General features: G+C 42.5%; 1 protein-coding gene across 2 annotated transcripts in view; it reads right to left on the reverse strand.

Moving 5' to 3' along the window:
- Positions 1-12,067, reverse strand: part of CMIP (c-Maf inducing protein) — a 317,564-nt gene that overhangs the window by 98,534 nt on the left and 206,963 nt on the right. The window lies entirely within an intron of this gene.

A 12,067-nucleotide genomic window follows, 5' to 3' on the forward strand; every position in this document is an offset into this window, starting at 1 on the left:
TTATCGGTGTGTGTGCACTGCTTTAGAAAACAAAGGCTATGAATATTATTTTGTAAAAATACCAGTGTGTCAATGGTTTGCCTGTGAAGTGCTGGTTCCACCCATCCTGCTCAGAGTTAACAGCCATCATTCTCTTTCAAACTAGAGAATGACACAGGGACAAATTTTTTCCCGTCTCTGAGGGAACTCATTTTCCCATGCCATGCCGGTGAGTTCTTTTCCTGTCCCTGCCCCATTCTTGCAAGCTCTGTCCTCATCTGTACAAGCCTCAAACCTTTAAAATCATAAGTAACAACATTCTAGAGCTCAGATTGTGATGTCATATGCCTCATTCCACCAATGCCTAAGCTCCGTCCTCCTCTGCACAAGCCTCAAACACTTTAAAATCATAAGTAACAACATTCTAGAGCTCAGATTGTGATGTTATATGCCTCATTCCACCAATGCCTAAGCTCTGTCCTCCTCTGCACAAGCCTCAAACACTTTAAAATCATAAGTAACAACATTCTAGAGCTCAGATTGTGATGTCATATGCCTCATTCCACCAATGCCTAAGCTCTGTCCTCCTCTGCACAAGCCTCAAACACTTTAAAATCATAAGTAACAACATTCTAGAGCTCAGATTGTGATGTCATATGCCTCATTCCACCAATGCCTAAGCTCTGTCCTCCTCTGCACAAGCCTCAAACACTTTAAAATCATAAGTAACAACATTCTAGAGCTCAGATTGTGATGTCATATGCCTCATTCCACCAATGCCTAAGCTCTGTCCTCCTCTGCACAAGCCTCAAACACTTTAAAATCATAAGTAACAACATTCTAGAGCTCAGATTGTGATGTCATATGCCTCATTCCACCAATGCCTAAGCTCTGTCCTCCTCTGCACAAGCCTCAAACACTTTAAAATCATAAGTAACAACATTCTAGAGCTCAGATTGTGATGTCATATGCCTCATTCCACCAATGCCTAAGCTCTGTCCTCCTCTGCACAAGCCTCAAACACTTTAAAATCATAAGTGTTCGAGGTTTGTGCGGTTAAGGCAGAGCTTACAGGAATGGGACAGAGACAGCGACAAAACTTGCAGGGATGGGGAAATTGTGCTCCTGCGGGGACGGGGAAAAATTGAGTTCCTGCGGGGACGGGGAAAAATTTGTCCCCGTGTTATCCTCTATTTCAAACCAAACTGTTGCATTTGACCACTGCCATTATTCCTCCTCAAATCAGAAGTACACTGATGCACTGCCTGCGTTTGCTGATCCATCACAAGTATTTGGAGCTACTGCTGAAATGAAACAGTAAAACGCTAAAACTTCTCCTACTGCTAAATTATGACGAAACATCACATCGCTGGGATTCTGCTCGTTTCACTCTGCTACCAGTCTTCCACACGCACACCAGCAGGAACCAGTGTGAAAACACAGCACGGCATTTCTATACAGCGCAATTCTCGCCAAGATACATTTATAGAAAATAAAAGTTAACCAAAATCACCCCATAAAATTAACATTATTAAAAAGATGGCGTGTGTCAGCGCAGACAGAATGAGCGTCTTGGAGTCATTGCGATTTCTAATTCTAACCCGTTCAAAGTCGGCTCTATCTTTATACATGGTCAGTTTTCGGGAAATAGGATCACAGGTAAGAGAAAAAAAAAAAACTGGAAGAGAGTTTCAGGGCAAAAAATCATTGGATCTTTTCCAGATGAGCCCCGTCAAAAAGTTAACCCCCGCCACCCCAAAAAAATTATAAAAAAGAGGCGCGATCTGTAGAAAGTAAAGTGGGGGGGGTTCGCCCCCCCCCCCGTCGGAGCCCTTAAAAAAATGGTCGACAGTTTATCCTATTTTTTTATAATGTTAAGTTTCATATCCTCTTTTTTATAATCTTTTTTGGGTGCTCCGACAGGGGGGAGTGTGTGGGGGGGGGACCCCCCCCCCACTTTACTTTATACACACCGCGCCGCGTTGTGGGGCCGTTGTGCTGAGAACTTCACTGGTTAAGGTTGCGTGCGCTGACAAAAGGTGGTGGGGCTTAACTTTCGGCGCGTCCACTTTTTCCATTAGTGGCGGGGCTTATCTGGAAAAGATCCAAATCATTTCCTATATATAGTTAGAGGGCAATAGCGAATTACATTTCTGCAAAACCAACTGTGCTTTACCCACAGAAATTGACTTTTTGAAAATTATCCGCTCCCTCTGCGGGTAAAAGTACGCTGAGACGTCGCCAGAGGCAGAGTTAGGTTAAGGGAGACAACATCACACAAGTTTTTTTTGGGTTTTTTTTTTTTTAATCTACAAGCCTTCTTGTGCTCAGAAAAGGTTCCTACAGAAAAAGCAAACCTAAAAATGTCCAAGGTTACTCCGGTCTTCCTCCCAAGCAGTTGTGCTTTGATTACTGGTACAAAAGCCCGCAGGTAAAATTCATTCAAGGCGGGCAGTTAAGATTACAAGCCCCTTGGTTAACCCTTTCAGGACCATAAGGATCGTAGGCCAATTTTTGTGGTTTTGACGACATTTTTATGGTAAAAAGGGCATGCAGATGCCAAAAAATTGATTTTTTTTTGTGAAATATCATTATTTTTATTTAAAAAAATCACACTTCTGGCTTATGGACAGTGTGGCAAGTGAATCTTCTCGTCAATCTAGCAACGACGCTAATGAATGAATGTCGGAACCAGTTTGTTTACATAAAGGCAGTATCATATGGAATCCGTACATATCAAATTTAGAACTGTAGACTATCCCAATCAAAATTGATAGGATTTTAAAGTTATGGGACAAATATGTCCCTTGGTCCTGAAAGGGTTAACTAACCAGCAAAATGATCAATTACACCACCTGCCAAGTCTGTAATGACACCAGTTATTAGTAACAGGTTAATTTATAAGCGTAAATGTTTTGGTTGAAAGACTGTGGTTGCTTCCCCCCCCCCCCCCCCTATCGGCAGACACCTTTAGAAGTCAAATTTGGAATAAGCCAGAGCAGGAGGATGAAACTAGACCCTTTGATGTCCTATGGCCAAGAGTCACATTACTATATTGTACTAAAGGGGTTAGTCTAGAAGCCATTCATTTTTTATTTTTTTTTTTGCTCGTTTGTTTTCAATTTTATTCAGGCTATATCACACATCATACAAAGTCTGCCTGACTGATTTCCCCAGAAGGGTCTGATGCACTATTTATTTATTCAGTTTTCTATACTGTTCTCCCAGGGGAGCTCAGAACGGTTTTACATGAATTTATTCAGGCATTTAAGCATTTTTTCCCCCGTCTGTCCCAGTGGGCTCAAAATCTATCTAATGTGCCCAAGGCAATGGGGTTATTAAGTGACTTGCCCAGGGTCACAAGGAGCAGCGTGAGATTTGAACCCAAAACCCCAGGGTGCTGAAGCTGTAGCTTTAACCACTGCGCCACTCTAGAAACCAAAGTGTAGTAAAAGTGAGCCAAGTAAAGGACAATCAAGCCATTGTGACATCACTGATGAGGTTGGCTCTTATTGGTGGAATGAGGCATTATGATGTCACAATACCAGCTCTGGTTATCAAACGGCAAAAAGGGCGAACAGAATACTAGGAATGATTAAAAAGGGGATTACGAACAGATCGGAGAGGGTTATCATGTCGCTGTACCGGGCCATGGGTGCACCCTCACCTGGAGTACTGCGTCCAGCACTGGTCGCCGTACATGAAGGAGGACACGGTACTACTCGAAAGGGTCCAGAGAAGAGCGATTAAAATGGTTAAGGGGCTGGAGGAGTTGCCGTACAATGAGAGATTGGAGAAACTGGGCCTCTTCTCCCTTGAAATGAGAAGACTGAGAGGGGACTTGATTGAAACGTTCAAAATACTGAAGGGAATAAACTTAGTAGATAAAGACAGACTGTTCACTCTCCAAAGTTAAAAGGGGATAGATTCCATACAAATATAAGGAAATTCTTCTTCACCCAGAGAGTGGTGGAAAACTGGAACGCTCTTCCGGAATCTGTTATAGGGGAAAACACCCTCCAGGGTTTCAAGACAAAGTTGGACAAGTTCCTGCTAAACTGAATGTACGTAGGTGAGGCTGGACTCATTTAGAACACTGGTTTTTGACCTGAGGGCCGCCGCGTGAGTGGACTGCTGGGCAGGATGGACCACTGGTCTGACCCAGCAGCGGCAATCCTTATGTTTTTATAGTGTTCTTCCAGGAGAGCTCAAAACAGTTTACATGAATTTATTCAGGTACCCAAGCATTTTCCCCCGTCTGTCCCAGTGGGCTCAAAATCTATCTAATGTAACTGGGGCAATGGGGGGATTAAGTGACTTGCCCAGGGTCACAAGGAGCAGTGTGGGTTTGAAACCACAACCTCAGGGTGCTGAGGCTGTAGCTTTGACCACTGCAATTTCAATAAACCCAAAAAGAAAGAATAGTCCAAATAAAAAAAAAATTAAGAAATTCTTTCAAAAAAACCCCAAAGACTGTGAGCTTATCAAAAGCAGAACTACTTTTTTATTTTTTATTTGATAAATAATTAAATTCAGCTAAATAGTTCACAGTCTTTGTTGTATCAATAAACATCAAAAAGAGTCCAGTACGCACTGTGATATCCAATTTCATAAACCAGAACTCTCATAGAGTGTATTTATCTCGTGATGTCGTCAATACGGGTTCCAAAACCCTCCGAGCATGCTATTATCCAGTTCACATTTTTGGCTTTACCTCTGCGCCACACTCTCCCCTACAACCAAAGGAGAGGTGAGGAGGTACCTATGTAAAGTCCTTTCATCGCCCCCAACGGTACTCATTATACTTTCCAAAAGAACTTCCCAAGGTCTGTGTAGCCTTGGCCAACCGCCCTTTCATCTCAACAGCATCCACTGGAAGAGCAGCTCTTCTGAAGTGACAGCACTGGGGAGATAGATGCTTACGAAAGAGGCCCCATTCCGGGATACAGTCTTTAGCCACTACGGATTTTCGCACCCATCAGACCAAGACTCAACAAGGCTCTTGCTTTTCTATCACATTATAAACATTACTAATCTTTAAGCCCGTTACATTAACGGGTGCTAGAATATGTGTCTGTCTTTCTTTCTGTCTCTCTCCCTACCTCAGTCTCTTTCTTTGTCTCTCTCCCTCCCGCTGTCTTTCTTTCTATCTGTCTCTCTCCCTGGCCCCCTTTGTCTGTCTTTCTGTCTCTCTCTTCCTGTCCCTGTGTCTTTCTTCCTTTCTTTCTGTCTCCCTCACGCTGTCTGTCTGTCTTTCTTTCTATCTGTCTCTCTCCCTGCCCCCTATGCAGCAGCAGCAGCAGAATTTCCCTCCCCCCACTTCCCTGTGCAGCAGCAGCATTCCCTCCTCCTCCTTTTCCTTGTGCAGCAGTAGCATTTCCCTTCCCCCACCCCACTTCCCTGTGCAGCAGCAGCATTTCCTTCCCCCACCACACTTCCCTGCGCAGAAGCCGCAGCAGCATTCCCCCCTCCCCCTTTCCTTCCTGTGGTCTGGCCGGCTACCTTAGTCCCTTGCCGGAGTTATTTTTAAGTTTAAAGGTGCCACGGCAGCTCCTCTCATGATCCTCCGCCTGCATCAGAAGCCTTCTCAGACGCAGGTGCGGCTCATGAGAGCAGCCGCCTCCGTGGCTTTGAACTTAAAAATAAACTTCGGGCGTGGAGTGTAAGGGAGCTGGCCAGACCGCACAACATTACCTTGGGGTCCGCGAGTGTGGGGCCGTTGTAAGCACGCATGCGCACTCCTGCTGGTCACGGACCTATGGATCACGTAGGTAGGAGTGCGCATACACACTTAGCGTTTTATTATTATAGATGATCACTTACACATCTCTCCCTGTTTATCACCCTCCCCTTTCCTCCAATCCAGTCCTTAGGTTTATATACCGAATCATCCCCAAATACAGGGCTCGACTCGCTTTACATAGTAAAGGAGGGAGAACAATAAACACAGAAGAAGAATCCACCACGATACTAAGTGAAAGACTGAATTTTTTTGCAATCATCTAGAGCCTATTGGAAAAGATAAGTTTTTAGAGATTTCCTAAACAGATAAAGAGAGATAAGCGATCTAATCTCGTAAGGAAGTTCATTCCAGATAGTCACAAAGATGTAGACAAAAGATCGAGAGATATATCCCATAGATTTAACGCCCTTAACAGAAGGGAACGAGAGTTTAAGCATCAGTGTTACTGGAATGCTTTAGGGCTCCTTTTAGGAAGGTGCGCCAGCGGTTTTAGTACATGCGCTAAAAATGCTAGGGCTCCTTTTACAAAGCTGCGCTAGCGGGGTTCATGCGCGTGACTTTTCATCACGCGCTAACCCTCGCGCTGACCAAAAACTACCGCCTGCTCAAGAGGAGGCGGTAGCGGCTAGCACGTCCGGCGGTTTAGCGCGCGCTATTATGCACATTAAACCACTAGCGCACCTTTGTAAAAGGAGCTTTTAGTGTTTTATCATTATTTGCTCATTTCTGATCTGAAGAAGAAGGTATTGCCTTCAAAAACTAATCAAAAAATATATCATGTTGGCCTAATTAAAAAAAACGTATCTTTTTTTTTGTTTTGTTTTTTTAATTTCTATGTATTACATTAACTAAGGAAATGATTGAAACCTACTGAATTTCTGCTTTGCAAGAAACCCAATATGTCGTCATGTACTGCTAGGGAATGCGGCTGCCAGTTTCCTCAACCCTCTCCTGCATAACCTTCTAAAGGTATCCTCAGGCAGGATTAATTCGTCGAGGGCTCCTAGGCACCCAAGTACACTGGGTCCCCTGCCCCGCCCCACCATGTGCCCAGGCGGAAACAGGAAGCTGCGTCAGAGGGAAGCTTTGGGCAAGCAGCACCGCTTGCACAATTACAGTTCCCGTTGCCTTTCTTACCCGTGTTGCTTGCTTGTCTTACTTTCCGTCGATGGGGAGGGGGGGCCATGTTGCTGATCAGGGGGGGGGCTGTGTTGCCGATCGATGCTGGAGGGGCCCATCGCTGTTTGGAAAAAACAATGTTGGTGCCCTCCTTCATAGGGCCCCCCTGACCATTTTGGGCCCTAGGCAGATGCCTACTTGGCCTATTGGTTAATCCTGCCCTGGGTATCCTACAAGACGAAGCCATACAATACCGATACATAAGAAACCTTTACAGGCCATTTAGGACTTAACCTACAGCCAGGTGCTCTAGCCAGTCATTCACTGAAAACTTATCTTCCTGTGCTGTTTATTTTGATCAGATTTCAGTTAATACAGGGAAGTGTTTGGTGCATTAAGGTCTTCATTTGATGCCTTATAAGCACGAGAGAGAAACAGATCATGAACGACACACTTGTGCAGAATGTGAATTTAGAAAATGAATGCGAAGAGAAGGAGAGGTGTAGGGTCTTCATTTTTCCCACGTTCAGGCTGTGGTGGGTTTGAGGACTGATATGGAGATAGTTTCCAGCTCCATTAATGCCAGTGGCCCTTCCTGTCATCACCACCCCTGTCACCTGGAAGCCCTTTCCTCAGTGGGGTGGGGGGGGAGGGGGTGCGATGGGCATAGAGGGGGCTACAGGCTTCTGTGAGAACAATGACAAGCCTGACTATGAAGATGCCCTAAAGCAAGGAAAACTCTACAGGGTTTGTGCCACTAATAACGATTTAACCTTCCTACCTCTCAGTTCTTTCTCTAATTTCAAAGTACCTTCACTAGCCCAACTATTCTCCATTCTACAATCTATAAATTCTCCCAATAACATTACTGAAAGTTTTCCTCCACTATTTCTCAAAAAATTATTTTCTTTTTTTGGTCCTTATTTAAGGGAAATGATTTCCAAATCTTTTTCTGATTGCTACGTCCCTACTGCATGGAAAACAGCTCTAGTTTTCCCAAAACTTAAACAATACAACACTGATCCCTCTTTACCTAACAACTACCGTCCTATTGCCAATTTGCCTTTAATTTCTAAAGTTACCGAAAAAATTATTCATTCTCAATTGTCAGAATTCTTCGATCAAACACATGCCCTACATCCTTATCAGACTGGCTTTCGAACTTCACATTCCACTGAATTATCGTTACTTGGTCTCATTACAACTATACAATACTTTCACGATCACCTAAAATCGGTTATACTAATTTCCCTTGATTTATCTGCAGCATTTGACACCATAGACCATTCTTTACTTTTATCTAGATTAGCAGATTGTAATATCACAGGTCACGCTCTCAACTGGTTTATATCCTACTTTCATCAACGTAACTTTAAAGTTCATGTAAAAAACCAAACTTCTTCTCCGGTAACTCAAACTTTTGGAGTTCCTCAGGGCTCTATTTTATCCCCGCTATTATTCAATATCTTTCTATCCCCTCTTCTTTCTCTTGCCCAATCATTAGGATTCTCAATTTTCGCTTATGCCGACGATATACAGCTGCTTTACCCGATCAATACTTTAAACCCTTCAGATATTAACGATCTAAATACCAAATTAGATATCATAAGTGATTGGCTCTTTTCTAATAAACTTTCACTCAACGTTGATAAATCCTGTGGTCTCCTTCTCCCCATTAAAAAATCCGAAACATTACCAGGAACAATATACATCAAATCCACACCATTACTTATGGATACTAAAATAAAATTACTAGGCGTTACCTTGGATAGAGAGCTTACTTTTCATGACCATATAAGTTCAGTTGTAAAAACTTGTTTCTTTAAATTACGTATCATCCGTTCACTCAGTTCTATTCTAAATACTGACTCGATTAATATCCTAATTCATTCCTTAGTCATTTCCCACTTAGATTACTGTAATTCTCTTTTAAATGGACTACCCCAAAAAGAACTTCGACGTTTGCAACTCATACAAAATACCGCAATTAAACTCATTTACAAAATAGGTAAGTTCGAACACGTCACCCCTCTTCTTAAAGAGGCTCATTGGCTCCCTGTCACCCACCGTATAATTTATAAAATCATACTGCTCTCTTTTAAAATCAAACTCTCCCACTTACCCTTATTTCTCGATAAATTATTAATACCCCAAAGTTTCATTCCATCCTTAAAAGAATCCTACTATACTAGGAAAACCAATTTTGCTATAACTGCCCCCACATTATGGAATTCTCTCCCTCAATTTCTCCGGGATGAAATTCACTTACCAAAATTTAAGACTAATCTTAAAACTTTCCTATTTCAAGATGCCTTTGACAAATCTTAATCTCTACTTTGTTTCTTTATTTATCTTTTTCCCAAAACTAACCTTTACTTCAGCGCGTATCTCTTATACCATGCACCCTCATCCCTCATGTCCTATCCCTTCCCTCTATCTCATTTCTTCTAATATTATGTAACTTCTCCCTTCCTCCCCATTCATCCTCACTTTCAGGTTTGTCAGTACATGTTTTATATGTTTTCTCTAATTTTTCTAATACACCAAACAACTAGTTCTTTCTAACCTATTTTAAATTTTATTGTTAACCGGTCAGATATTTATTTATGATCGGGATATTAAAAACTAATAAACTTGAAACTTGATTTCTTTTCAGAGCTGAAGCTAGTGGCAAACATGGGGTCCATCCCCCAAATAATTAACCTCTCCACAGTCACAGTGACAAGTTAGCCTTTTTAGGCTACACTAAACTAAACTAAAGCTTAACTTTCTATACCGAGTCATCATTCTGAGAAATCTTGACTCGGTTTACAGCAATTAAATAACCAGGGAATGACTGACAAATGATAAATAGAAGATAATAGCTACCATTTTACCCTTCCTTTTGTTTTTTTCCTTTCATTGTTTCTTTCCTATTACAAGGGTAGTTCTACTCTTCATCTACTTTTGTTCCTGTTAGTGAACAGTCTTCTTTTAGTCCTGTATGACCTAAGTGGTCTTCCCTGGCTTTTAATTATAAATCGCTTAGAAATTTGTATAAGTGTTTAATCAAATTTTAAATAAAACTTGGAAACTTAACAATTGGAACAGCGGGGAGTGTTAAGCCAGGATCCAAGTCTCCACCTGATCCTTTTCCTTTACTCCCACCTCAAAAAAAAAAAAAAAAAAAAGCCAACTCGCTAGAACCAGTTGCCCTAATCGCGGAGCATCTGCTAGTCAGGCCCTCTAAACATGCCAGATGGTCAGAGACGGTCCAATCGATATCACTCCGGGAGAAGCTTGCCTGCATCTTTTGAACAGCTCCACTGGCCAGTGGCCTTTACCAGGCATGTATTTCTCAAAAAAAAAATCTTAACTATAACGGGCCAATGAATTTTCTCACATCAACAAATAAGCAAATATATACATAAAATATTATTAATATACGATCTTCGGGTCAGGAACGTTCTGTGTGCTTCTCCTCAGATCACTTCATTGGCTCCCCTTCTGTTTCTGTTTCCAAATTCAGTTCAAACTCCTCTTACGGACCTACAAGTGCATTCGCTCGGCAGCCTCACAATATCTGGTAAGTCCCTCCTATCTGTACCTTTCTCCCCCACTGTCAACTCCAGACTCCATCCCTTCTATCTTGCTGCGTCGTGTGCCTGTCCGAGTCATTACGTCAGGCTCCAGCACTAACAGTATTCAAATCAAAGCAAAAAGCTCATTTCTTCGAGGCTACTTTGAATTTCTAACTCCCACTCCCCATAAGATACTTAGGGCTGGTCTTAGGGCACTAGTCTTTGAACACAGCAGGAGTGGACTGCTAGGCACGATGGACCACTGGTCTGACCCAACAGTGGTAATTCTTATGTTCATCTTACTATTCTCCCTGTAAGAAACTCCCCAACCCTTATACCAGGGGTAGGCAATTCCAGTCCTCGAGAGCTGGAGCCAGGCCAGGTTTTCAGGATATCCACAATAAATATGCATGAGATAGATTTGCATCTCAAGGAGGCAGTGCATGCAAATCCATCTCATACATATTCATTGTAGATATCCTGAAAACCTGACCTGGCTCCGGCTCTCAAGGACAGGAATTGCCTACCCCTGCCCTATATGTACTGTTTGTCTGTCTAAACTAGATTGTAAGCTCTTCAGAGCAGGGATAGTCTATTACATGCTTAATGCACAGGTACAGCACTGCGTACGCCTTTCAGTGCTTTAGAAATGATAAATAGAAGTAGTCATAGTGCCTGACATCTAATAAAGCTGTTAGCTAATGCAACCTGAGCATCGCTTCCAAAGGTACAGTAAAATCCAAACATGAAATAATCAAGTGACTTCCACGCGCAGTCTCATAGAGCCATAACGGCTACATGGTCCTTGTGCTATAGTCACAAGGTACCACATGCAGTTCCTAATCTCCAGCTCTGCCGCTTCCTCTCACTTTCACCTCCCAGCTATTTTCAGAGATGTTTTACCCCCCCCTCCTGAAAAGCAAAGATCCAAGTTTCCAAGTTTTATTAAAAATTTGATAAAACGCTTATAAGTATTTCTAAGCAATCTACATTAAAAATTGGGGAATAAAAACCACAAAGACAGAATTGAGACAAATACTCACTCACTAGAAATAAAGGAAAGGGGGGTTTGAACTACATTTCTGATAGAAAAGTAACACTAAAGGTGAAACATACAGGAAGGGGATCCTGGTTCTTTACCTTGGCTTCTGCCTGTCAAGAGTCTTCCTTGCTCCTCCGTGCCTCGCTGAAAGCCTCAATAAAGCCAGCCCCAAACAGTCAGTGCCAGGAGCAGGGATCGGATCTGCTCTTCCCTCACTCTCTGCACACACTAGTTAATCAGTGACAACCCAGCTTATCCGCTGTCTCTCTCGCTATCTCTCTCTCCCCCAAGACCTGAAAGCACTTCCGATTCTCAGATGTTTTCCAATTCTAGGAGGGCAGGAGCGTTCCCATAGGATACCGGGCAGAGGAACATGCCTTCTCTCTCCATAAAACCTACGCAATACAGTGCAAAACGTTCTCCAATGCACAGGAGTGAGGGGTAGAGAGCAGGAACATCTGGATTTACAGATGTTATGCTCATCCTACAAAGAAAAGAGAAACAGAAACTTTACATTGAAATAATCCAGGATTTGGGGGCAGACCAGGATTTATCCCACCAATTCTACCTCAATAACAAAAATACAAGGGTAAATCAAAAAGTAAAGGCAAAACATATTTAACG

This window comes from Geotrypetes seraphini, chromosome 4 (assembly GCF_902459505.1).
Source record: "Geotrypetes seraphini chromosome 4, aGeoSer1.1, whole genome shotgun sequence".
NCBI lineage: Eukaryota > Metazoa > Chordata > Amphibia > Gymnophiona > Dermophiidae > Geotrypetes > Geotrypetes seraphini.